Below are 24,560 nucleotides of genomic sequence, written 5' to 3'. Positions count from 1 at the left end.
TGGCAGAGTTTAGGTGACAACTGTTTGTAGGTCACAACAAAAATTTCCAACCCATATGGTTGATGTCATTGTGATACCAGGGGTTTATCTGGAATCTACTTTTAACATCCTTTAAAATCGGATAAAATAATGTAACCTCAACTGTTTAAAAACAATTCAAGGTTATTTACCCGTATATTTTGGTGGCTTAAACCATGTAAACCTGTAATATCATTCATGATGGAATATTGATTCCGAAAACGTTTTGTTGTGATATAGCACTTTTTAGGTATTTTAAATATACTTTTTACAAGATAAGGGTTTTGTTTTTGTGATTTATTGTATACAGCCAGTTACAGCAATTTTTTCCTTATGATATTTTAAAAAAATTATAATTGCCCAGAGTTGGCTGTTCTTAAGGGTAAGAACAGAACAAGTGGGTCACCGTGGAGGTGGAGGTGTAGGTGGAGGTCGCGGTCGATGTCGATATCTATGTAAAACAAACACATTGTACTGAATGGAAGAGAACAGAGCAGGTAAGTCGCGGTGGAGGTTTAGCGCGATGCCATCCAGGAGGTTTACATCGATGCTTTTGAAAATAAAATGAGTTTGTTTTACATGGATGTCTACTACGCGGCCTACAAGGATGCTTCCCTGTGATTGGTCCGTTCGAAGCCAAGTTGTCATTACCTGCGCTTGTCATTACCTGACTTAGTTCATATTTTTTATATAATCCCTTTTTTGTATGCAGTTTATTTTTGAATTTCTAAAGTAATTAAATTCAGTAAATTATTGAAATATGAAGGAGGATCTGATTATTTACAGCTGACATTTCATCACTATCATCACTTGACTAACACAAGATCGCAAAAGCACAGTCTTTTTGTCATTCAAATTTCAATAAATTACTTCACTTTATAGTGGTTCTAGCTCGACTGACAGCGCAGGTGACCTCCTTGCTATGTGCTGTCGACATCGACCGCTACTTAACACTTAACCGCACTTGTTTTGTTCTTAACCTTAGAATTAGTATCGGGTATTGGCTCCCTTATGTCTGCTGACGATTTCAATATGTCTAGGTATACCTACTTGAAATAAGTTGCCGAATCTGTGCTTACGCTATATAAATATATTCATTCTTAATTCAACACTATTTTCAGCTTTGACTCGTTTCTGACAACGGTTGACACTTTTTAATCTTTTTTCCTAAAATTTTTTTAATAATATATACATATTTTATAAATTCATGTTAGGACTACAAGCGAGCCAATCCAAAAATGCGATTTCTAATAGCATTAATAGACTAAGAGCCGCTATAGGTGAAATTTCTTAATCATTTTAGGTACGACGGGACCCTATAACTTAAATAGTAGAACCTAAAAGAAAACATTTGAGCACTGTCCCGTCACTTTTCAGTGACACATGCGTCTACAGTGGCGCATCAAACTTTCCACTTATGGACGGGATACATAAATTAAAAAATACCCTCCCTCATTACCAGAATTTAATTTTTTTTCATTTTTTTAAGTTCTATGTGATTAAGACATAAGATTCATCGTAATATTAACCCACCACCCCCTTGTCCCGGTCCCCACCATCAAAAACTTTATTTTTCGATTTTATTTTTTTTTTGGTGGGATGCAATCAATTTTAAAATTTCAAAAAATTCACACACATAGTTAAGGCTTTTATAAAACACGTCTATTTTTTATAGTCCTGTAGGTTGAGTGTACATAACCTCAAAAAAATTTTAAATTTTTTTTTTTTTTGGAAAAAAGTATATAACTTTTTTTGGGGAGAGCTGCAGATCTAATTTTTTTTAGTGTTATGTATTTTATCAAACACTATATTTCTAATTTTTTTCAGATTTTTCTGTAACGCTGGTCACCTTCAAAAAACGGTTTTTTAAGGGGGTTTGAACGTGTTTTTCTGATTTTTAAATATTCTAAAGAACTCAGTTACTTCAAGTTACATATAACCTATAAAAATAAAATTGATTTGATATATTATGAAGTCTATCAAATAGGGAAAATCCCCCAAAACCCCCCAAAAAACAGTTTTTCGGATTTTTTAAGGTGTTTAAGCCTTACGAAAAAATCTGAAAAAAATAAAAAATATAGTGTTTGATAAAACACATAAGATTAAGAAAAAAATAGACCTGCAGCTATTCCTCAAAAAAAGTTATACGCTTTTTTGAAAAAAAAATTCCCTTTTAATTTTTTGAGGTTATGTACACTCTAAATTGATTGCATCCCGCCAAAAAAAAAATAAAAACGAAAAATGAAGTTTTTGATGGTGGGGGCAGGAGGAAGGGGGTGGTGGGTTAAAATTACGCTGAATCCTATGTGTTAATCACATAAAACTTAAAAAAATAAAAAAAATTGAATTCTGTTAGTAAGGGAGAGTAACTTTTAATTTATTTATCCCGTCCATAAGTGGAAAGTTTGATGCGCCACTGTCGACGCATGTGCCACTAAAAAGTGACGGCACAGTGTTCAAACGTTTTCTTTTAGGTTCTACTATTTAAGTTATAGGGTCCCATCGTGCCTAAAATGATTAAGAAATTTCACCTATAGCGGCTCTTAGTCTATAAGGTGTAGATTAGTCATGTAGACTAGTAGTTAGGTAGTCCATGTAAATAACAAATTATCCTCTACAAAGGGGCGTAGGCGACAACATTGTCCTGCAAACACTGTTATATGTTTCTGTCTGCTGGTAGAGTTGTATGTTCGATGAAAGTTAATTCGGTGAGTCCGTTGAAAGAAATACTCGTTCATATTATATCAACACTACCAAAAGGCGTTCTGGGTGAATTACAGCAAAGAGCAAATCATTATCCGTATCTCCTGTATAGATGTTAACGTCCGTCTGGAGATCGAAAGCCAAAACGGGACTTATCAAAAAACATTACAACACTACATTGCTGAACAGTCCAGTCTCTCTTATCATTAGTAAATTTCATCCGGTTAGCTCGATGAGCTGCTGTTAATTTAGGGCATGCTACTTAAAAAAACGTTAATTACGCTGATTTCTATACTTTCTGCTTTCTGCCTGAACCTAATCTTCTAGTGTATTCTCCATCCTGGTCATGACCATATTTCGTAAGATTCCATAAACTCATTATGACCTAGTGTTACTTTTATGCAACGCTTGCAGAGGTACTTAGTGGACCTTATATGAAGATTTATGTTGGCTACAATCACGTAGATGGTGGTGTAAGACATTCAAAACAAATATAAGAAAGCCTTCCGTGCAAAGCCAGACTGATAGTTGTTTTAGTTAGTAATTGCAGTCTGAACTAAATATAATTTAGCAAGTATTATGGAGCATAACATTCGTTTCAAGTAAGTGCTGTAAAAACCTTAATTTTAGAGTAAAACGCACGATATTTTTCCAAGAATACTGTCAAATATTGCTTTTTTGTTGTTGTCTGTGAAAATAGTTCGTTGCTGTATGTATGTTTGACAAAACAGCTTTGAATTGTAGATTTACGTATATTATGTAAAGCTGGGCTCTCCGGAGTACGTGCCGTTATCGATCTTGAAATAAATTAATAATCTTTATTTCTTTCTAAACGAGGCTTAACTGTATAGTATGATACAATTGATTAGAAAGATGGCATAACCCAGACATCCAAAGTGAAAGTTATCCTCCAACACCAAATTGTTCTATATGGTCCACATAATGTTCAGAACAAAATCACACAATTTTGAGCGTCGGGTTTGGGGGGGAGAGGGGGAAGAAATCGGTAAATTCGTAGTTTTTTAAGTTTTTCGTTAATATTTCTAAAACTGTGCTGAACAACCTTCTATACAAAAATGTTCTACATTAAATTTGAAATAAAAAAGTTCCTATGCATAATCCTTCTAAAATGAACGGTTCCAAAGTTACGTAGGTAGTATAGTATAATTGGTCCAAAAAAAGCCTAACCCAGACATCCATGTCCGGTTTGGGGGGGGGGGGGCGAAATCGGTAAATTAGTAGTTTTTTTTTAAGTTTTTCGTCAATATTTCTAAAACTATACTTTAGCGTAAACAATGTTCTATACAAAAATGTTTCACATAAAATTTAAAACAAAAACGGTCCTATCTTGTTATAAAATCAACGGTTCCAGAGTTACGGAGGGTGAAAAGTGGAGGGTAATTGATGATGATTTTGGGTGGTGAGGTTGACGTTTCTTCAAGGGCTTATCACTAACATACCACCGGCCACTAAAATAGCAAATTTGATTTATAAAACAAAATCCTGTTAAAGAAAATCAGTAGGAAATTGTCCAAAAAATATAAAAAGTATCGAAAACCTCCACTTTTTACCCTCCGTCACTCTGGAACTGTTGATTTTATAACAATTATGTACAGGACCTTTTTTGTTTTAAATTTTATGTAGAACATTTTTGTATAGAACATTGTTTACGTTAAAGCATAGTTTTAACTTGAAAAACTACTAAAATACCGACTGCTCCCCCCCCCCCCCAAACCGGACGCTCAAAATGGTGTAACTTTTTACTGAACAATATGTGGACCATATAGAACAATTTGGTGTTGGAGGAAAACTTCTATTTTGGATGTTTAGGTTAGGCCTTTTTTTGGACCAATTATACTATACTACCTCAGTAACTTTGAAACCGTTCATTTTAGAAGGATTATATGCATAGGGCCTTTTTTATTTCAAATTTAATGTAGAACATTTTTATATAAAAGGTTGATGCTAAATCGTATAGTTTTAGAAACATTTACGAAAAACCTAAAAAACTACGAATTTACCGATTTCTCCCCCCTCTCCCCCCCGCCCAAACCCGACGCTCAAAATGGTGTGACTTTTTTCTGAACATTATGTGGACCATATAGGACAATTTGGTGTTGGAGGATAACTTTCACTTTGGATGTCTGGGTTTGGGTCTACTTATACCATACTAGTAAAAGAAACAACGGAATTTGCAAATATAGATGATGCGGATGAAATCTTCATTGAGCCTCCGGATGCCAGTGAATTAACGGTTGAGGATTCTGGAAATGAGGATGAGGGAGGTACTTTAGACAATCTAACTGGCCGTCAACTTCTGTCTAAAGTGTAAATTGGATTAAAAAAATATACAGATGGTGATGATGACGAAGCTCCTTCAGATGATGTGTCCGAACAAAACACAGACGAAGAAACTATAGAAAATGAGAAAAAAAAATTAAGCTGAACAGTCAAACCAACTGGAATGAGAATTGTGACTTAGTTTCGTCACATGCACATTTTCCTGTGCAAAGTTATAAAAAAGATATCGAAGATCCTGTTGCTCTTTTCGAAAAAATGTTAGATGATAATATTATCAAGATGTTAGTAGTAGAAACAAGAAGGATTGCCATTTTTAAAAGCTATCCAGATCCTCAAATTACAGCGGAAGAAATTCATTCCCATTCTCATCGTGAATGGATACGATTGCAAACCTAGCAAGCGACATTTTTGGGACAGCCAGTCTTCACAACAAAAGACGTCGCTCTGCAGAAGAGTGGTTTAGCAGTAGTACTCGAACAATATGTACCCAATGTTATGTCGGCATGTGTATTGACTGCAATTATTATACTTTTCATATGAAGATCTTGTAGTTTTAAAATAAATTTTATTATGTTTCTTAAGAATTTAGTTTATGTGTTACGTTACTGTAGGTGTAGGTAATAACCTAGCGTTACATTTTATGTTTTTTTGTTAGTTGATATGTTTTTGGATTAAAAAATCGGTAATTTGTCCATTAATACATTCTTAAAAAAATATACAAGGTGTCCCAAAAGTAGTGGAACGGTCGAATATTTCGCGAACTAAACATCGGATCGAAAAACTGAAAAATACGTGTTCAATTATTTTCAAAAATCTATCCAATGATACCAAACACCAACCGCCACTACACCCCCTGAGGGTGGGGTGGGGGTAACTTTAAAATCTTAAATGGAAACCCCCAGTTTTTCTTGCAGATTTTAATTCGTTACGTAAAAGTAAGCAACTTTTATTCAAGACATTTTTTCGAACTGTGGATAGATGGCGCTATAATTGGGAAAAACGATTTATCCTGATTCCATTGGTAAATTAGAGAAACGGTCTAGTATCTCACGAAATGCACTTACAAATGAGAAACTAAAACACAGATTTTTAATCTTTTTCGAGAACCTTTCGAATAACACCAAACGTGACCCTCCAAACCACCCCCTGGAGGTGGGGTGGGGGTAACTTTAAAATCTTAAATAGCAACTCCCACTTTTTATTAGAGATTCGGATCCGTCATGAAAAATTAAGCAACTTTTATTCGAAACATTTTTTAGAATTGTTAATACAGTAGAACCCCGTAAATCCGAACCCCGCGAATCCGAACTTTCGGCAAATCCGAACCAACGAAAAGTGAAAAAAATTTAAAAATTCAAGACAAAAACTTAAAAACATGTTTATTATACATAGTAAAGCCAGAAAATTGGACAATGTAGGATTACTAGGACTCTGACATTTAAAATTTCTTAAAAATAAATATTATACTTTAATATATAGGTTTATAAAGTGTTTATAAAGGTTAAACACAAACTTACATTGGTTCTCTCGTAGTCAACTTGAGTCCAAAAATATTGTCCACACTTTTGCGGGAACGTTTGGCTACTCAAAATCACAATGAAAGCTTTGAACTACTAGTTAAGGCTAACTTTCGGATAATCCGAACTTTCGGAATCCGAACAGGCTGTCCCCCAATTAGTTCGGATTTGCGGGGTTCTACTGTAGATGGCGCTTTAATTGGAAAAATACGATTTATTAGCGCCATCTACCAGAAATTTAAAAAAATGTTTCGAATAAATATTGTTTAATTTTTTATGACGAATCCGAATCTGCAATAAAAAGTGGGGGTTGCTATTTAAGATTTTAAAGTTACCTCCCACCCCACCTCCAGGGGGTGGGTTGGAGGGTTATGTTTGGTGTTATTCGATAGGTCTTCGAAAAAAATTAAAAATCTGTTTTTGGTTTCTCATTTGAAAGTGTATTTCGTGAGATATTAGACCGTTTCTATAATTTACCTACGGTATTAGGATAAATCGTTTTTCCCAATTATAGCGCCATCTATCCACAGTTCGAAAAAATGTCTTGAATAAAAGTTGCCTACTTTTACGTAACGAATCCAAATTTGCAAGAAAAACTGGGATTTCCATTTGAGATTTTAAAGTTTCCCCCCACCCCACCTCCAGGGGGTGTAGTGGGGATTGGTGTTTGGTGTCATTGGATAGATTTTTGAAAATGATTGAACACGTATTTTTCAGTTTTTCGGTCCGATGTTTAGTTCGCGAAATATTCGACCGTTCCTCTACTTTTGGGACACCTTATATATTAGTTTCTTTAATAGATTATAAAAAATAACTTGGGTCATAATGGGTTAACACGATTTGAAAATACTAATGAACAGTGATCTGAATTTTTATCAGAATAAACGTGAAACTTATTGTAAATGAAAAAAAAAATGCAAAAAACCTTGGCTAGTAAACAGCATAAAGTGGCCGGTCTGAAATAATAATGACGTAACTGTAAATTTTGTCAATTCCTGTTTATTGCGTAATTTACTTCTAAAATACTGTATACAGATGATACAAAAGATACTGTATACAGCTGAAAATGAGAGCCATCGCTGTGAGAATAAACGGCATAACAAATATTTAAAAATAGTTTTTTTGTACAGAAAAATTTTCAGATCAAGAATGACGCAACTGTAGATATTGTTGAAAATAGGGGGGTTAAATTGAGATAATAAAATTCGAACCAATGGGGATGAAACTAAAAGCCATTGTAAGAATAAACGCCATACCGATGCTCCGGACTGTTACTGTTAATTTAACCTTCGGATGACCAAGCGGGGGAAATTTGGACTCCAGCGTATGTTTTTCTTTAATAAATTCAAAAGTATTTTCAATTTTTAACTCATTATTTTTTTATTTGACTTTAATATCATTCTAGATATCCTCATATTTTGAAATAAAAAAATTCCCTATACTTTACGAATAAAAAATATATTCTGAAGTTGATGTTTAGTAAAATACCGTCTATTATGTGTAATTCCAAGTAGTTTTAAGCGAATGACGTCGACTTTGCAAAGTAACAAGACACTTACTCAACATACACACTACACATGACACTAATACTCATGTTGTGACTGGCTGAATGACATAAAGTCCATGCCATAAAAAAACTTTTTTTTGTTAATTGTCATTTTTGACCTGGGGTGATTTTTTAACCCCCTTGGTCATCTGTGTAACAAAAAAAGGTTGGTCATCAGAAGGTTAATCACTATTTTAAATATTTAAAAATTTTTAGATGAAAAATGACGCAAATGTAAAAAGGGTTGAAATGGAGGGATTAAATTAAGATAAAGAAAGGTAAAGTTTTTAATCCTAATAGCAATATTTATAATATTGAAAAATATTAAGAATATTACTAAAATATTTTTAAATTGAAAACTTATTAGTCCATTTCCCTGGTGACACCTCCAAGGCTTCTATAATATGCAAGCCAGATGGATGCTGCTGTAAAGACAAAGGGGAAGGAATTCTACAATATGCAATTCACAACCTCCGTCTGCAGCTTGGTAAAGTTCAAAGGAAAAATGGACCTAGTTACTCTATAGGAGTAATACTAATATAAATAAAATAAAAGTAAAAAATAAAAATAAAAATAACAAGCTGAAAATGCGAGCATTATCATAACGAAAACTTTGTTTATTTACGTATTTTAATTCATAATATGGAAAATTGCTATTATGAAAAGTAGTTTAGAATTAATAATTATGTTTTAATGTGCAATTATATCATTCTAATTTAAATGTTATGAACTATAAAGGTAGTTATCTCTTGATCTAAATTAATATTTTTTATATACCTCATAAAATAATAAAATTTTATATATGATGGTTGCATCATAAATATTAGAACATGAATAGCTTTTTATGAAGAATAACTTTTCTTCGTCAAATTAAATATAAAAGAGTTATAAATGAAAATGTTGTTGGTATCCATAATTTGAGAAAAACCTTCAAATATTTTTCCATTAGAATGATGTAATTGCACATATCAGACCATAATTTTTTATACCAAACAATATTATTTAAAATACATGGCTAGTGATTTTAATCAATAATTTTGCCAATTGGGCAAAACAAAACTGATTACTAATTAGTAAATAATTACTAAATAATTAGTAATTTGGCCAATTTTTGGCAAAATTCGCAAAAAACAAAAAAAATACCTATTAAATCACTAGCCAGTTATGTCTAGTTTAGCTAACCGACTATATTTTAATTTCATAGCAAATGGAACAATCCATTTATCATAAAAAAGAGGCCGTATACTCGTATAAACCTTTTTAAAGCTGTTAATAAATTATTGCTTTTAAAATATACTCAAATTGGATTTTTGAACATCTTATTTATTTTATATAGTAATTAAATTCACTATCAAATGTCATTGAGGTTTTATTAATACTTAATTTAAAATTTAGTTTGACATTCACGAAGTGTCAAACTCAAATGTAAATAACCTATGCTTTGCTTAACAAATCGAGAAAAAAACTAGCCTATTTAATAGCAACGATTTCAGCTGGACGTGTAGTGTGTCGACAGAAAATAAAACGTTTGTGACGTCACAATTTAGATTTTGAGGTCGATTATCTCGAAGACGGTTAAAAATATCGAAATGCCGTTTTCAGATTTGGATTGAGAAGAAATAACTACATAAGAATCCATCAATAAACCTGATCTGAGTATTGCAGGAGCGGCAACGCAATAACACACACAATTTTGCGAATTTATAAACGAAATGTTTTCCTTGAAAATGTATACCATTTTTATTCAGTTGCAATAATAATAATAATAATATGTAAGCACTACGAGCCTAATAGGCCCATGGCTTGATGTACTATTTTTTCCACTCCCTTTTGTCAGTCTCTTTTCTTTCCCAGTTCCTTACGTTAATTCTTCTCATATCTTCTCTAACTCCATTACTCCATCGTGACCTCGGTCTTCCTCTTCGTCTTTTCCCTGCCAATGCACTAGATAGTACCATTCTGGGAGTTCTATATGGAATCATCCTCTGCACATGGTCCAACCATCTAAGTCTTTGCGCCTTAATTACTGCTAGTATGTTAGGATCTTGATAGAGCTCAGTTAGTTCCTTATTTGTTCTTCTTACCCATTCTCCATTTAAGTTTTTTCCACCGAAGATTTTGCGCAGTATTTTCCTCTCCCAAACTAATAACAACTCTTGATATTTTTTTGTTGTGACCCATGTTTCAGAAGCATACGTTACTATCGGCCTTATTACGGTCTTGTAAGTTCTTAGTTTTGCTCTTCGTGATATATTTTTACTTCTTAACAACCCATTAAGAGCAAATATAGCGCGGTTGCTCGACATAATTCTCTTTTGAATTTCTTCTTCACAGTTAGGATTTCTTGTGAAGACAGTTCCTAAGTACTCAAATCTCTCAACTTCTTCGAATTTATACTGTGTTCCCTTCGCTGTTGTCATTGTTATGTATTGCCCCCAAACGAATTGCTTATTTGTCCATTCCATATACTTTGTTTGTGCTTCATTTATATACAATCCTTTGGTTGCTGCCCTCTCCTCAAGTTTCATGACTGTTTCTATAAGTTCTATTTTGCTCCTAGCCAAGATTACCAAATCGTCTGCGAATGCCAAGGACTGATGTTTTTTGTGGTAGATCAGACCTGTTCTATTAATGTTTGCTTCCTGTATAACCTTTTCTAGTAGTATGCTAAACATTATAGATGATAATGGATCACCCTGCCGCACTCCTTGTTTGACCTCAAAGCTTTCTGTTATAGTATTGTTTATCTTGACTTTATTCATTGTTTTTGGAGAGTTAATTTTATAATTCTAATAAGCTTTGGAGAAACGTCCATGTCTTGCAATGCTGTGAATAACTCGCTTCTTTTCACTCGATCGAAAGCCTGTTTAAAGTCAATGAAAAGAACCATGGTGTCTTTATTATATTCGTAAATTTCAGCCTGTATTTCTAGTAATGTGAAGACCTGATCCACAGTGCCTTTTCTGAACCCACTTTGATATTCTCCATGCTTTTATCAACCTTCGTTGTTAATCTGTTTTTAATATGCATAGCCAATATTTTGTACGTTAGGTTTAGCAGCGCTTTGCCTCGATAATTCTGACAATCAGCCATATTTCCTTTTTTGTGAATAGGACACAGAATTGCTTCTCTCCATTCCTCAGGTAGTATTTCTTGTTCCCATATATTATTAATTAGTTTATGGATTTTCTCTACTAACTGATTTCCTCCAAATTTAATCATTTTAGCCGTTATGCCGTCGCTTCTTGGGCTTTTGTTCATTTTTAATTTATCGATGATATTCTGAATTTCGCTTATAGTCGGAGCTTGCTCTTCACCCTGTTGATTTTGTATTTCATTTACTAGATCCTCTGTTTCCTCGTTATTATCGTCTGTCTTTTCAGGTCCGTTTAGAAGCTCATCAAAGTACTGCTTCCAGCGTTCTAATATCTCTGGTTCACCCATAATCATTTCTCCATTTTTGTCTTTATAATGTACAGTTTTCGGTTGGTGGCCTCGTTCCTCATTTTTTATCCCTTGGTACAGGTTCTTTATTTGATTATTTTTGTAGCTTTCCTCTATATTTTTCAGTTTAGCTTCATAATGTTTCCTTTTTTTTCTCGTAGAATTTTTTTGGTTCTATTTCTTTGTTTAGTGTAATTTTCCTGCGCTTGTCTTGTTCCTTGAGTTATCATTTTTAATCGTAGCTTGGCCCGTTCTTCCAATGATTGTTCACATTCTTCATCAAACCATTCTTTTTGTTTTTTCTTTGTGTTGTCATTGGTGCTGGAAATATTTGCTGCTTCTTTAATTACATCTTTTAATGTTCCCCACATGCATTCTACATTCCTTTCATCCACTATGCTCTCTAATTTGTTGTTAATAATTTGTCCATACAACGTTTGCTCACATTCTGTCTGTAATATGATTGGTTTGTTTCTTTCGTATTTTAATCTCATTTTGTTTCGAAGAGTTGGTACTAATTGTTTCATCCATATTCTGACCAAATAGTGGTCTGAGTCCATATCAGGTCCTCTATATGTTCTCACCTTTGTTATGCAGTGTTCTTCGTTTTTCTCCTCAATTAAAACATGGTCGATCTGGTTGACTGTACGGCCGTCTGGAGATTTCCATGTTCCCTTATAAATGTCCTTTCGTTGGTGGTACGTACTTTTTATTATAAGTTCCTTTTCTTTGGCAGAGAAAATTGGCATAAGGAGACTACGTTCAGATATAAATCGCTACTTTTCCAAAATTTTCGTTTTTCTTTTGAAGGCTAAGTACTTATTGGACTGACCTAGTATATCGTATCTTGGACTATGTATATGGGAATAAAAATAAAATAAAAATTCCATTTTTATTCAGTTGCAATACGAAGGCAAAACAGTCTTATTTTTCACTTAGAATACGGAGCGCAGTCCATCACTCTGAATCGATGATTTTCGACTCTTATTGGAGTCTCATCGGAGAGACGTAAGCCTGCTGCTCCTCGAAGTGACCAACCATGAAAGCCTACCCCCACATTGCAACTGACGTGTATGGATTAGGTGACTAGCGTCATCTGGCAATTGAAAGGTAAAGTTTTCAATCCTAATAACTACATTTATAATATTGAAAAATATTAAAAATATTACTAAAAGATTTTTTAATTGAAAACTTATTGGTCCATTTCCCTGGTGACACCTCCAAGGCTTCTAAAACATGCAAGCCAGATGGAAGCTGCAGTAAAGACAAAGGGGAAGCAATTCTACACTATGCAATTTACAACCCTCGTCTGCAGCTTGGTAAAGTTCCAACGGAAAATAGACCTATTTACTCTATAGTAGTAATACTAATATAAAATAAAAATTAAAATGTATACCATTTTTCTTGAGTTGCAATGCGAAGACAAAATAAATCTTATTTTTCACTTAGAATACGGAGCGCAGTCCAGCACTCTGAATCGGCGATTTTCGACTCTTATTGGAGTCTCATCGGAGAGACGTAGGCCTGCTGCTCCATACTCCTTGCTATTAGGATTGAAAACTTTACCTTTCAATTGCCAGATGACGCTAGTCACCTAATCCATACACGTCAGTTGCAATGTGGGGGTAGGCTTTCATGGTTCGTCACTTCGAGTATGGAGCAGCAGGCCTACGTCTCTCCGATGAGACTCCAATAAGAGTCGAAAATCGCCAATTCAGAGTGCTGGACTGCGCTACGTATTCTAAGTGAAAAATAAGATTTTTTTTGCCTTCGCATTGCAACTGAGTAAACATGGTATACATTTTTATTTTTTTTTTAAGATAAAGAAATTCGAACCATTAGCGATACAATTAAAAGCCAGCATTGTAACAATTACTCCTCATTTAATCCGTATTTTAAATATTTAAAAATCGTTTTTTTGCTCTCCTGAGAAATTTGGCTTTTTGCAGTTACGTCATTCTTATTTCGGACCGGCGAAATATCATTTTTTGCCCAATGTAAAAATGTTGTTTCTGTGGTGACACGATCATTTAAATAAATTAAAAGAACCGTTTTTATTGTTATGATGAACGTTTTTAATTAGGATCTAATCTGTACGTCCTCTTTATTAAAACCACTATACCTGACAAAATTAAAAAAAAACATACAAAATGCAAGTGTCTGGATTATTTGAACAGGAGTGTATTTTGAAAACTATAATTTTGTTAATAGGCTATTGATTATGTACTTTAGAAAGGAACTGCAACGTTAACGGGGTTTTATTATTTTATATGGACAATAGACATTTATATATGAAAAAACCGCGGAGTGATACCATTTAAAGGGGTGCGTTCTTGAGAAATGGGTGAATTAGTCCCTGGGTACATGTTACATTAGTGTGAGTTCTATGCACTTTTGGTGCAAACACGTCTACATAAAAATTGTTCCTGGTTAAATTTTCTATCTAAATATAACTTTTTAAAGTCAAAGATACTTTTTTTTACAAAAATATATTCAAAAGAAAAAGCACAACGAAACCCAAAAGAAAGAAATTTTGTTTTTTGTCCCATAACTTTTGTCCACGGGAATATAGGTATAGACATTGCTTCACGGAAAAAAACTTACATATTTTCTCTTTAAAATGGTGTTTGGTAGAGGTCAGTAGGATTTACAGTTTTCGAAATATGATTTTTCAAAATTCGCCACTCACAGCAATTTTGGGCAATTTTCCTTGTTACTTCGCAAATATTGTTCTGTAATTTTTTTCTAAGCAAATTTAGTCATATGCAATGGTACATGTAAGAGAAATAGAAATCAATTACCTTTAAAATGTTCTACTGTATGATGTTGTACGACTTCTTATAAAGAGGTTATATTTTTCAAGATTTTATACTTTTAACGAGTTTTTATATTTTTTACGATTATTTTTAAATTTCCTATTATAACTTCTTTTTCTACATTTAGGTATATATTATAAAATAAAAAAGAAAGCTTATTCTGTTTACTTTAAAATGGTGTATTATAAAAAATTCTAGAATTATTTTTGAATAAGATATGCTTTTTCAAAATGTAATAAGTACTTGCAACGATTTTTGATTTTAGTATTATTTTTTAAATTTCTTATTATAACTTTTTTATATGATTGTGTGTTATGATTGAATCTTATTTTTTATAGGTAATAATTTGGATCCACTTGACTCGGCCGGGCAAATTTCAAAATATGGATTAATTCCAATATTTCCTGTCAAAGCTCCTGCACCAAGCTTTGCTTGAAAAAATAGCATGTAAATGTACCAAACGATGTACAAAAAACTGCGGCTGTAGGAAGATAGGAATTAGTTGTTCAATATTATGCAAAGAGTGCATGTGCATGGGTACTAATTGTGGGAACTCTAAGATAAGTGAAGTGTCAGGGGAAGATATTTAAGCTAATGCTAACGAAGAGATGGACATTGATTTTGAAATTTTTTTAAATGTCAACGTTTAAATAATTTTATCTAAAGTGATGTTTTCTAAGACTAATGTTTATGTAATTTTTGTAAAAGAAATAATTTTAAATAATACAGGTAAAAAAATATCAAAGAATCACTCGGTTTCCATTATTTAAATATAGATGATAAACCATTTTAAAGAACAGAAAGTAAGCCCTCTTTATTGAACAACATACAATGTATAGTATATTCATGTACAAGAAAAAAAAAGTTATAATAAGAAATTTAAAAAATAATCCTAAAATCAAAAATCGTTGCAAGTACTTATTACATTTTGAAAAATAATATCTTATTCAAAGATAATCTTAGAATTTTTTGTAATACACCATTTTAAAGTAAACAAAATAAGCTTTTTTTATTATTTAATATAATACATACCATATATAACAAAGTTATAATGGGAAATTTCAAAAATAATCGTAAAAAATGTAAAAAATAATATGTTTTTTATACTAGGTATTATATAATATATATAATATAATAATATATTATATATACTATATATAATATAATATTATATAATATATAATATATTATATAATAATATTATTTTATTTTTATATATTATAAAAAATCGTTAAAAGTATAAAAATTTGAAAAACCATAATCTCTTAAAAAAAAGTCGTACAACGTTATACAGTAGACCAATTTAAAGGTAATTGATTTCTATTTCTATTACGTGTACCATTGCATATAATTAAAGTTACGTAGAAGAAAGTTACAGAACAATATTTGCGAAATAACAAGGAAAATTGCCCAAGATTGCTGTGAGTGGCGAACTTTGAAAAATCATATTTCGAAAACTATAAATCCTAATTACCTCTACTAAACAAAATTTTAAAGAAGAAATATGTAGCTTCCTTTTCTCTAAAGCAATGTCTATACCTATATCCTCGTGGACAAAAGTTATGGGACAAAAAACAAACTTTCTTTCTTTTGGGTTTCTTTGTGCTTTTTCTTTTGAATATATTTTTGTAAAAAAAGTACCATTGACTTTAAAGTGATATTTAGATAGGAAATTTAACCAGGAACAATTTTTATGCAGGTATGTTAGTACCAAAAGTGAATAGAACTCACCCTAATGTAACCTATGCCCAGGGACTAATCCACCCATTTCTCAAAAACGCACCCCTCTAAATGGTAGCACTCCGCGGTTTTTTCATATATAAATGTCTATTGACCATATGAAATAATAAAACCCCGTTAACGTTATAGTTCCTTTTAGCTTTCTTATTGTGAATATAATCAATAGCCTATAATATTAATTATTATTAACTTTAAAATAAAAATATATTCCTTTAAAAAACATGTAATTCTAACGTTCCTTTTTAATAAGATGGAACTAAAAAGCAAACAAATTGAATTTTTTCAGAAGGTAAATCCACAGGCGTAGTTGTCTTCTCCAAATGAAATGGGATAATGGGGTGTCATTTACAAAGATTTTTAGAACTGAGGGCAAAGTTTAATAAAATGGGCTGGTATATCATCCCGTGCGAAAAAATTAGAATATTGTTTCACAACAGATACTGTAATATTTAATGGCAGAAAGAAAATTTAACCACACCGAAATATTTAAAACAATTAATTATTTAAATATGAATGCATTATATTTTTAATTTTTAGTGTATTAAACTAAACATTAGGATGATATAAATAAGGCAGTCAATGAGGGTATTTGGCTCCGAATTCCATCCTAATATATCGATTTACTTAATATTTTCACAGTAGGTAGGGAATAGCTTATGAAACAAAGTCTACCCTATGCCGATGTGCGCTTTTATATTGGGGGTGATTCCCACCCCTTCCCGGGAGTAAAAAATGTTTTGGTTAAAATAGCTACGGAAGAGGCTAGAGAACCTAATTTTAAGCAAAAACTGTTCTATCATTATTTTTTGAAACATCAATATTTTTTGAGTTATTCGTGGTTGAAAATTGGCCATTTTCATTGAAAAATGACACCTTTTCGGACGGATTTTTGTAAATACCTTAAAAACTATGCATCTAACAAAAAACTATATAAAATATTTCTGTAGGCTATAAAAAAACAAAGAGATTTGTTCCTTCATAAATCTTCTAGTTAAAATAGAAAGAGGGATATGGTAGGTAAGAAAAGAGTTTGTTTTTTTGCTGCATGTTCAAATCGGTGTATTCAACTTGAAATAACAGAGAAACGGTTGATTTTAGATGTATAATGGTACTTACAACTATTATAGTGCTTGAAAGACCTTTAAAATGAGCAATACTAAATGTCAATTACATTCAAACTAAGCGAGATCTTCTGCAAAAAATTTGATGACTAATGTATTTTAAGAATAAATGAGAAGTTTTTTTAACCCCTCATCCATCAGAATTTAAATACATCGTTTTCCTTCTACAATACTTTTGATTATAGTGTTATTTATATGTTAAAAAAATTGGACTGGTCTAAAATGAATGGTTTTTGAAAAAAAATATGATCAAATTATAGAGCGCATTTTTAAATTTTCTTAAATATCTTCCCTTTTCTCCATGTAACTCAAAAATGATAAGAGATACGAAAAAACATATGCCAAACAAAAATGTAGGGTTTTTTTAGGTAAAAGTTTCCTTTTTATTTTTCATTACTGTATCTTTTATCATTTTCAAGTTACATGGAGAAAAAGGACGATTTTTAAGAAAATTTAAAAATCTCTCTATAAATCTTTTTTTTCAAAAACCATTCATTTTAAACCCGTCCAACTGTCTGAACATAGAAATGACACTATAGTAAAGGTATTGTAGAAAGAAAACAATGCATTTACATTTTGGTGGATGAGGGTTAAAATGAATTCTCATTTTTTTTTAAAACACATCAGTTATCAATTTTGTTTCCAGCATATCTCGCTTAGTTTTAATGTAAGGGACCTTTAATATAGCTCATTTTAAAGATCTTTTCAAGAGCTACAAAAGATATTTGCAGCATTATACACCTAAAATCGACCGTTTCTCTGTTATTTGAAGTTGAATATACCAATTTGAGAATGTACCAAAAAACAAACTATTTTCACCTAAAATATCACTTTTTGTATTATAACTAGGAGAGTTATCGAGGCAAGTGTCTGTTCGTTTTTTATAACTTACAAAAATGTTAAATATAGTTTTTTTCGTTAGATGCATAGTTTTTAAAGTATTCGCAAAAAACCGTTTGAAAAGGTATTATTTTTCAATGAAAATGGCCAATTTTCAACCACGAATAACTCAAAAAGTAATAGGCCAGGAACCGAAGCTTTTCACCTCGCAATTTTGACAGAATGGATCGATTTACTTGAAAATTTGAGAATAAGTAGTGGATAGTCCAAGGATCAAAATCTATATGATGCCGAAAGGCGCTTTTACCATGGGGGTGGTTGCCACCCCATCTTGGGGATGGAAATTTTTTATTATATTTTGACCGCAAAAGTTGATAAAACATTCATTTTAAGCAAAAAATGTCATATACGTTTTTTTGATAAAAGTAATAGTTTTCGATTTATTCGCTATCGCAAGTGTTACGTTTTGTAAAGAAAAAAATCAATGTTTTTCGATGTACTTACTCATTTACGATTCACTCAAAGTTTGCCGTAGAAAAAATATTTTTAAACCAACTTCTTGGAAATTAAATAACCTACAATTTTATATTTAAACATTTTTTTCGTATCTCTGATGCTAATCTTTCTATTCTGAAGAAAATGGCCTTTTTTACCAAACTACAAAAATTCGTTATTCGCTGTAACTTCAGTTTTTTAAAAACTAATCATTCTAAGCCAGTCAAACTTTTAGAATCTGTTAATAATACGTAAATAAATAAGAATGAATAAGGTCAATGACTAAAAACACCGATAACTTACATTATTATGCTTCCAATTGGATTTCTCCTTTTTTATTAAAAAAAAATATTAATTTTTTAACCGTAACTTGTTTATTTTTTATCTTAGAAAGTTTCGTTAAAAAAAATTTGTAGGTTTTTACAAGATCTATAATTATATTGGTAATAAATCTTTTTAAAATCGTCAGTCGCAAAAAGAGGTGACTTTGAAAGGGTTGGTAAAGATGGTTTTTGGATGTTATTACAAGATTTAATTGTCAATAGCTCACTCAATTTTTGCTAAAGAAAAATTTTTTGCAAACCAGTTTCTTGGGAATTAAATAAGTTACAATTTCATATTTAAACATTCTTCGTATCTCTAATGCTAATCTTGCTATTCTGAAGAGAAAGCCATTTTTTTCCAAACTACAAAAATTCGTTATTCATTTTAACTCCATTTTTTTAAAAACTAATCATTCTAAGCCGTTCAATCTTTTAGAACCTATTAATAATACATAAATAAAAAAGACCAAATAAGGTCAATGACTAATTTTAATTAGGGTGGTGATTAGGGGGTTGCTTGCGATCACTTTTTCGCTGCAAAAAATAGGGACTGACATTATTTTCATTATAAGTCACTTAATTTTTGAGCTAGAGATTTTTTACTTCTGGAGATAGATATTTTTAAGTACTTTAAATTAGTTTGAACAAGTTGTCCTCGAAAAATGTATAGTTTTCCCGTTTTTTGACTTTGAAACTACAATATTTAGTATTTGACGAAGAAGAGCCAACATATAATATAGTATAGCTCGATTACTATTGGTCTTAAAGAAAATTTAAAAAAACTGTTTTGTTTAATTTTTCACAAGGTACATTTTTGTTAACTAAAGTTATTTTGATAAAACGAAAACTTTTGGAGTTATTAGCAGAAAACTTATTAAAAACAATGATCTTTTCGATATAAAACTAATATTTTCGATAGCGAATAAATCGAAAACTATCAATTTTATCAAAAAAATGTATTGAATGTCTTTTGCTTAGAATGAAGGTTTTTACCAACTTTTGTGATTAAAATATAAGAAAAAATTTGCACCCACGAGATGGGGTGACAACCACCCCCATGGTAAAAGCGCCTTTTGGCATGATATAGATTTTGATCCTTAGACTATCCACTACTTATTCTCAATTTTTCAAGCAAATCGATCCATTCTGTAAAAATTGCGAGGTTTTTCCCTATTTTAAGCTTCATTACTTGGACTATGAGTTTTCAAAAAAAAAAATATAGAACATTTTTTGCATAGAATTAGGTTCTCTAGTGAATTCCGTGATAACTTTAACCAAAAAATATTCCACCCCTAAGAAGGGGTGGGAACCACCCCCAAGATAAAAGCAGACTTTGAATTAGGAGATAAGTAGAGGCTAGGCCCAAAATTTTATTAAAATCCATGCAGTAGGATAGAATTCGGCGGTAATATCCTATTCTTGCTCCCATTGATTGGCGTAAAACGTGATATTTAAGTTAGATAGTGTAAAAAACTTCCTAAATTTTCACCACAAGTTAAGTTAAGTTTCCAATCTTATAAAATATAAAGTATTATTAAATTAAAAAACTTATTGTGACCATTTTTTTGGTTACACCTCCGTGGCTTCTAAAAATGCAAGCCAAATGGATACTGGAGCAAAAAGAAGATGAGGAAATTCTAGAATTTGCAATTCACAAATCACCTCCTGTCCAGTACGGAAAATTTCCAACGAAAATAGACCCTTATATTCAGCTATGCGTAAACTAATAGAAATAAAAATGAATAAACGTTTTCATTTGGTTGCAAAATAAAATGAAATGAAACTTTTTTGCAATGAAATGAAAATGTCTGTTTATTTTAATTTCTATTAATTTACTCCTATCTAGTATAGTATAAGGGTCCATTTTTCGTTGGAATTTTTCTGCGCTGGGCAGGTGAGTTGTGAATTGAAAATTGTAGAATTCCCTCATCTTCCTTTTGCTCAAGAATACGTTTGACTTTCATTTTTAGAAGGCACGGAGGTGTAACCAGAAAAATGGTCCCAATAAGGTTTTTAGTTTAATATTATGAAATAACTATTATGAAACAGTTCATGAAGTATGCATTTTGCGAAAGCACGCATGTTTAGAGCACGAGCGACAGCGGGTCGAGTACTACACATCGCGTAAGTTCGCAAAAAGTACTTCACGCACTGTTTCATACAATGTTTTATCTACAATAAACAAATAAAAAAGAACTGTAACTTTTCGTCACTGGAATTCATTTCTATTCTACAATTTTTAGACCTTTGACATTTAGAAATTCTAACTTCTTTCAAACCACAAAACTGTCAAAACTTTTGTTGTAATTTATTGCTCAAATGTCATCACCATGAATACGCGAGTTAAGGATATTTGATTATAACGACAGAGATAGCTTACAGTACATGTCTATTCTTAATTCAGATATACCTTCCAGTTTACCTCACCTTAGCAGTGTACGTCAACTTAACAAGAAAAGTTAGGTTATGTAGAGATGTTGGTGGTGGACATATACATCATATTGTTTGATTTTATTTATTATTGTTACTTATAATTTTGTTAATTCTTTTTATTTTTGATTAGTTTTTGTTAAAGATTTTGACTGATTCTTTATGTTTTATGATGGTAATCAAAATTAATTAATAAACCAATGATATAAATTCAGATTAAAACAAGGCATACGTACTTTTTTAACCGGCTAGCTTTAATCCCAATATTTGTGGATCGCTCGTTATGAAAGTGTGCCAAAAAACAGGGCGAAAAGTAAACCCCATTTAAAATACATTGTTACTTCACGCACACTTTAAATCCTTCACGCACTGCTATTTATAATGACAGTTTTCACAAACTAAAAACTTATGCATAATATGAGATAGAGTAGATAAAGTATTTTTGTGGCCCTGTAGATATTAGATTGTTGAATATCTCTATTGGAACCGTGCAAGTTCGGCAAAGCGACAACTATTTCTACGCTCTGCAACTTTATTCGCACTTTTAATTATATTGGCCAATTAGAATAGAATAGAATAGAAATATGCTTTATTGTCACTGAAATTTTTTACAATTTTATGGACAAAGCTTACATACAGTCAAAAGAAAAACATAATATAAATAACAAATAACAACTACAATTTAATAAAATTAGATAAATCGTCAACAATGTACAGTATAAGATATAAAAGCCAAGACAAAAACAATTTATTGCAAAATATATATAAATTGCAAATTGAACATACAACAAATAAAATAAAATAGGTACAACATAAGGAACTGACAAGTTTATGCTACTGCGCATGGAACCCAATTTTCTTAGTTATTCATTAAGAAATTATTCTATTGAATAATATGGTCTTTTGGATAGATAGGCTTTTGTCATTTTTCGGAACTTAGAGAAAGATGTTGCAGATTTAAGTTGTAACGGAAGATGATTGTACAGTTTCTTTGCGGAATATAATATAGAATTCTTTACTAACTCAGTGGATGGAATCGGTAAATAAATATCAAAGATTGAATTTCTGGTGGAGTAAAGATGATTGGGCCTTGATGGAAAGACATGAAGGCGTTTACCAATTAAACAAACCGTTTCTAGAATATATAAAGATGGAAGTGTTAAAATTTCGTGATCTCTGAAGTAACTTCTGCAATGTGTAGATCTTCTGAGGCCAAACAAATATCTTATTGCTCTTTTTTGCAATCTAAAAGTGACATCAAATTGAGCAGCTGTACTAGAACCCCAAAAAGGAAGACCATATCGAAGATGAGACTCGAACAACGAAAAATATGTTATTGTAGAAGATGCTAAATTGAGTTCCCTTGAGACAGATCGTATTGCATAGCAAGCTGAGGCGAGTTTCTTACTTAACGAATCGATATGAAGGGACCATTTGAGGTTGCTGTCTAAAAAAATACCAAGAAATTTTACAGAATCAACGATACTGATCTGGCTGTTATGAAGTGGCAAAGGTTGAAGAGCTCCTTTATAGGATAATGCTACTGTTTTATTTACGTTAAAAGAGAGTAAATTAGAGTCAGACCAGGTCTTTATCGTCAGTAGATCCGAAGTTATAGTTTCATGAAGAGATGCAATAGTGGAGTTGCTCCAAGTGATACTGGTATCATCAGCAAAAAGAAAAATTTTCCCATTGATTTTTAAATTAGTGATGTCATTTATAAAGATAAGGACCCAATACTGAACCTTGTGGTACTCCGCATACGATGTTTTTGAGACTAGAGTCAGTATCATTTGCTCTAACTAGTTGTTTCCGATTATTCAAGTAGGATTGGAACTAATTCAAAGAAATACCTCGAATTCCATAGAAATTTAGTTTTGTAATCAAGATGTCGTGATTTACACAATCAAAAGCTTTGACATAGTCGCAGAAAACAGTGGCAGTATAAAGATTATTGTTTAGTGCTTGGTAAACCTCAGAATGGAGAAAACTAGTAAACAAAATTGGACGGAACTCAACAGATGATTCGTGGGACTAGCAACCTCACCATCATTCCTCATGCTACTTGAAACGCCGCAAGATGCCCTTTGCTCCACTTGGAGATGTATGATATATGATGATGAAACCTCATGTAGTACAGAAAACATGGCATCAGTGGTACATTTATTTGTTAAAAAGCCGAACTGATTTTGTGATAAAATGTTGTTATCAACGATAAAGGACATAAGTCGAGTTTTAATGAGTCTCAATAATTTTGGAGAGTACCGTTAGTAAGGCATCAGATTTTTAGTAAGGCATCAGGTATAGTTGCAGGCATCAGATTTTTCTCCACCCTTATGAAGAGGAATAATAATGGCTGTCTTTAGGCACTCTGGAAATTTACCTTTTTCGAAGGAATCATTAATTAGTGAGAGGAGGATTTCCAACACATTTTCTGTGAGATTAGAGAAAATTTTTATAGATAGTCCATTAGTACTACAGGATGATTTGCTTTTGATACAATTGATTGTTTGGATAAGTTCAGAGTTATCGACTGGTCGTAAAAAGAATGAATTCGAGACCTGTCTTGAATTAGGAAGATAGGAAATGGGATCTTGTTGAGGCAAAATTGTTGATGTTATATTTTTACTCACATTAACGAAGTAGTCGTTTAGACTTTCAGGATTTGGAAGAGAAAATGATTGAGCTGTATGAGTTTAATTCGAAGGTCGTTTATTATAGACCAAGTTTCTTTTGCAACACTTTTAGAGCTTCCCAGACGATTTTGATAATAGGCTTTTTTAGCTGACCTGACAAGTTTTAGATATGTTGTCCTGTACTTCATGATATATTCAGTGACAGCAACATTGGTAGTAAATTTCTTGATGTATAGTAGTGAACGCATATTCTTAGCTGATATGCGAATACCTTTCGTAACCCAAGGTTTCCGATGTTTTGGCTTAATAGGAATTAAAGGAAATGCCTTATTGAAGATGTGAAGAAGCTTATCTAGAAAAACACTGAAATTATAGTCCACGGCTATAGAAGGAAATTGCCACTCAGAAGTTAAGCATAAATTTTGGAATTTAAGAAAATTCTGGGCGGAAAAAATCCTACCTAAACGTCGGTTTTTTGAGGAGGGTTTGCTGAAGATGTTAAACTTCGTATACACTGCTTCATAATTAGATAGTCCCGCATTAATAACTGTAGAACAGACATCAAGGGGTGAGAAATTATATTAGTCCTGGTTACTGGATAATTGTCAAGGCCATAGTCCAAAAAATAAT

The 24,560-nt window shown here is 32.0% G+C and overlaps 1 protein-coding gene across 1 annotated transcript in view; it reads right to left on the bottom strand.

Annotated features, from left to right (window-relative positions):
* Positions 1-21,779, bottom strand: part of LOC114329245 (uncharacterized) — a 499,354-nt gene extending 477,575 nt beyond the window's left edge. Inside the window, exon 1 of the mRNA XM_050650123.1 lies at positions 21,531-21,779. The gene's annotated coding sequence lies outside the window, so the exon portion shown is untranslated. The remainder of the gene's footprint in view (positions 1-21,530) is intronic.
* Between the last annotated feature and the right edge of the window lie 2,781 nt (positions 21,780-24,560).

Source organism: Diabrotica virgifera, chromosome 5 (assembly GCF_917563875.1).
Source record: "Diabrotica virgifera virgifera chromosome 5, PGI_DIABVI_V3a".
NCBI lineage: Eukaryota > Metazoa > Arthropoda > Insecta > Coleoptera > Chrysomelidae > Diabrotica > Diabrotica virgifera.
The sequence above is the reverse complement of the archived record's forward strand: the minus strand, read 5'-3'. Positions and strand labels throughout refer to the sequence as shown.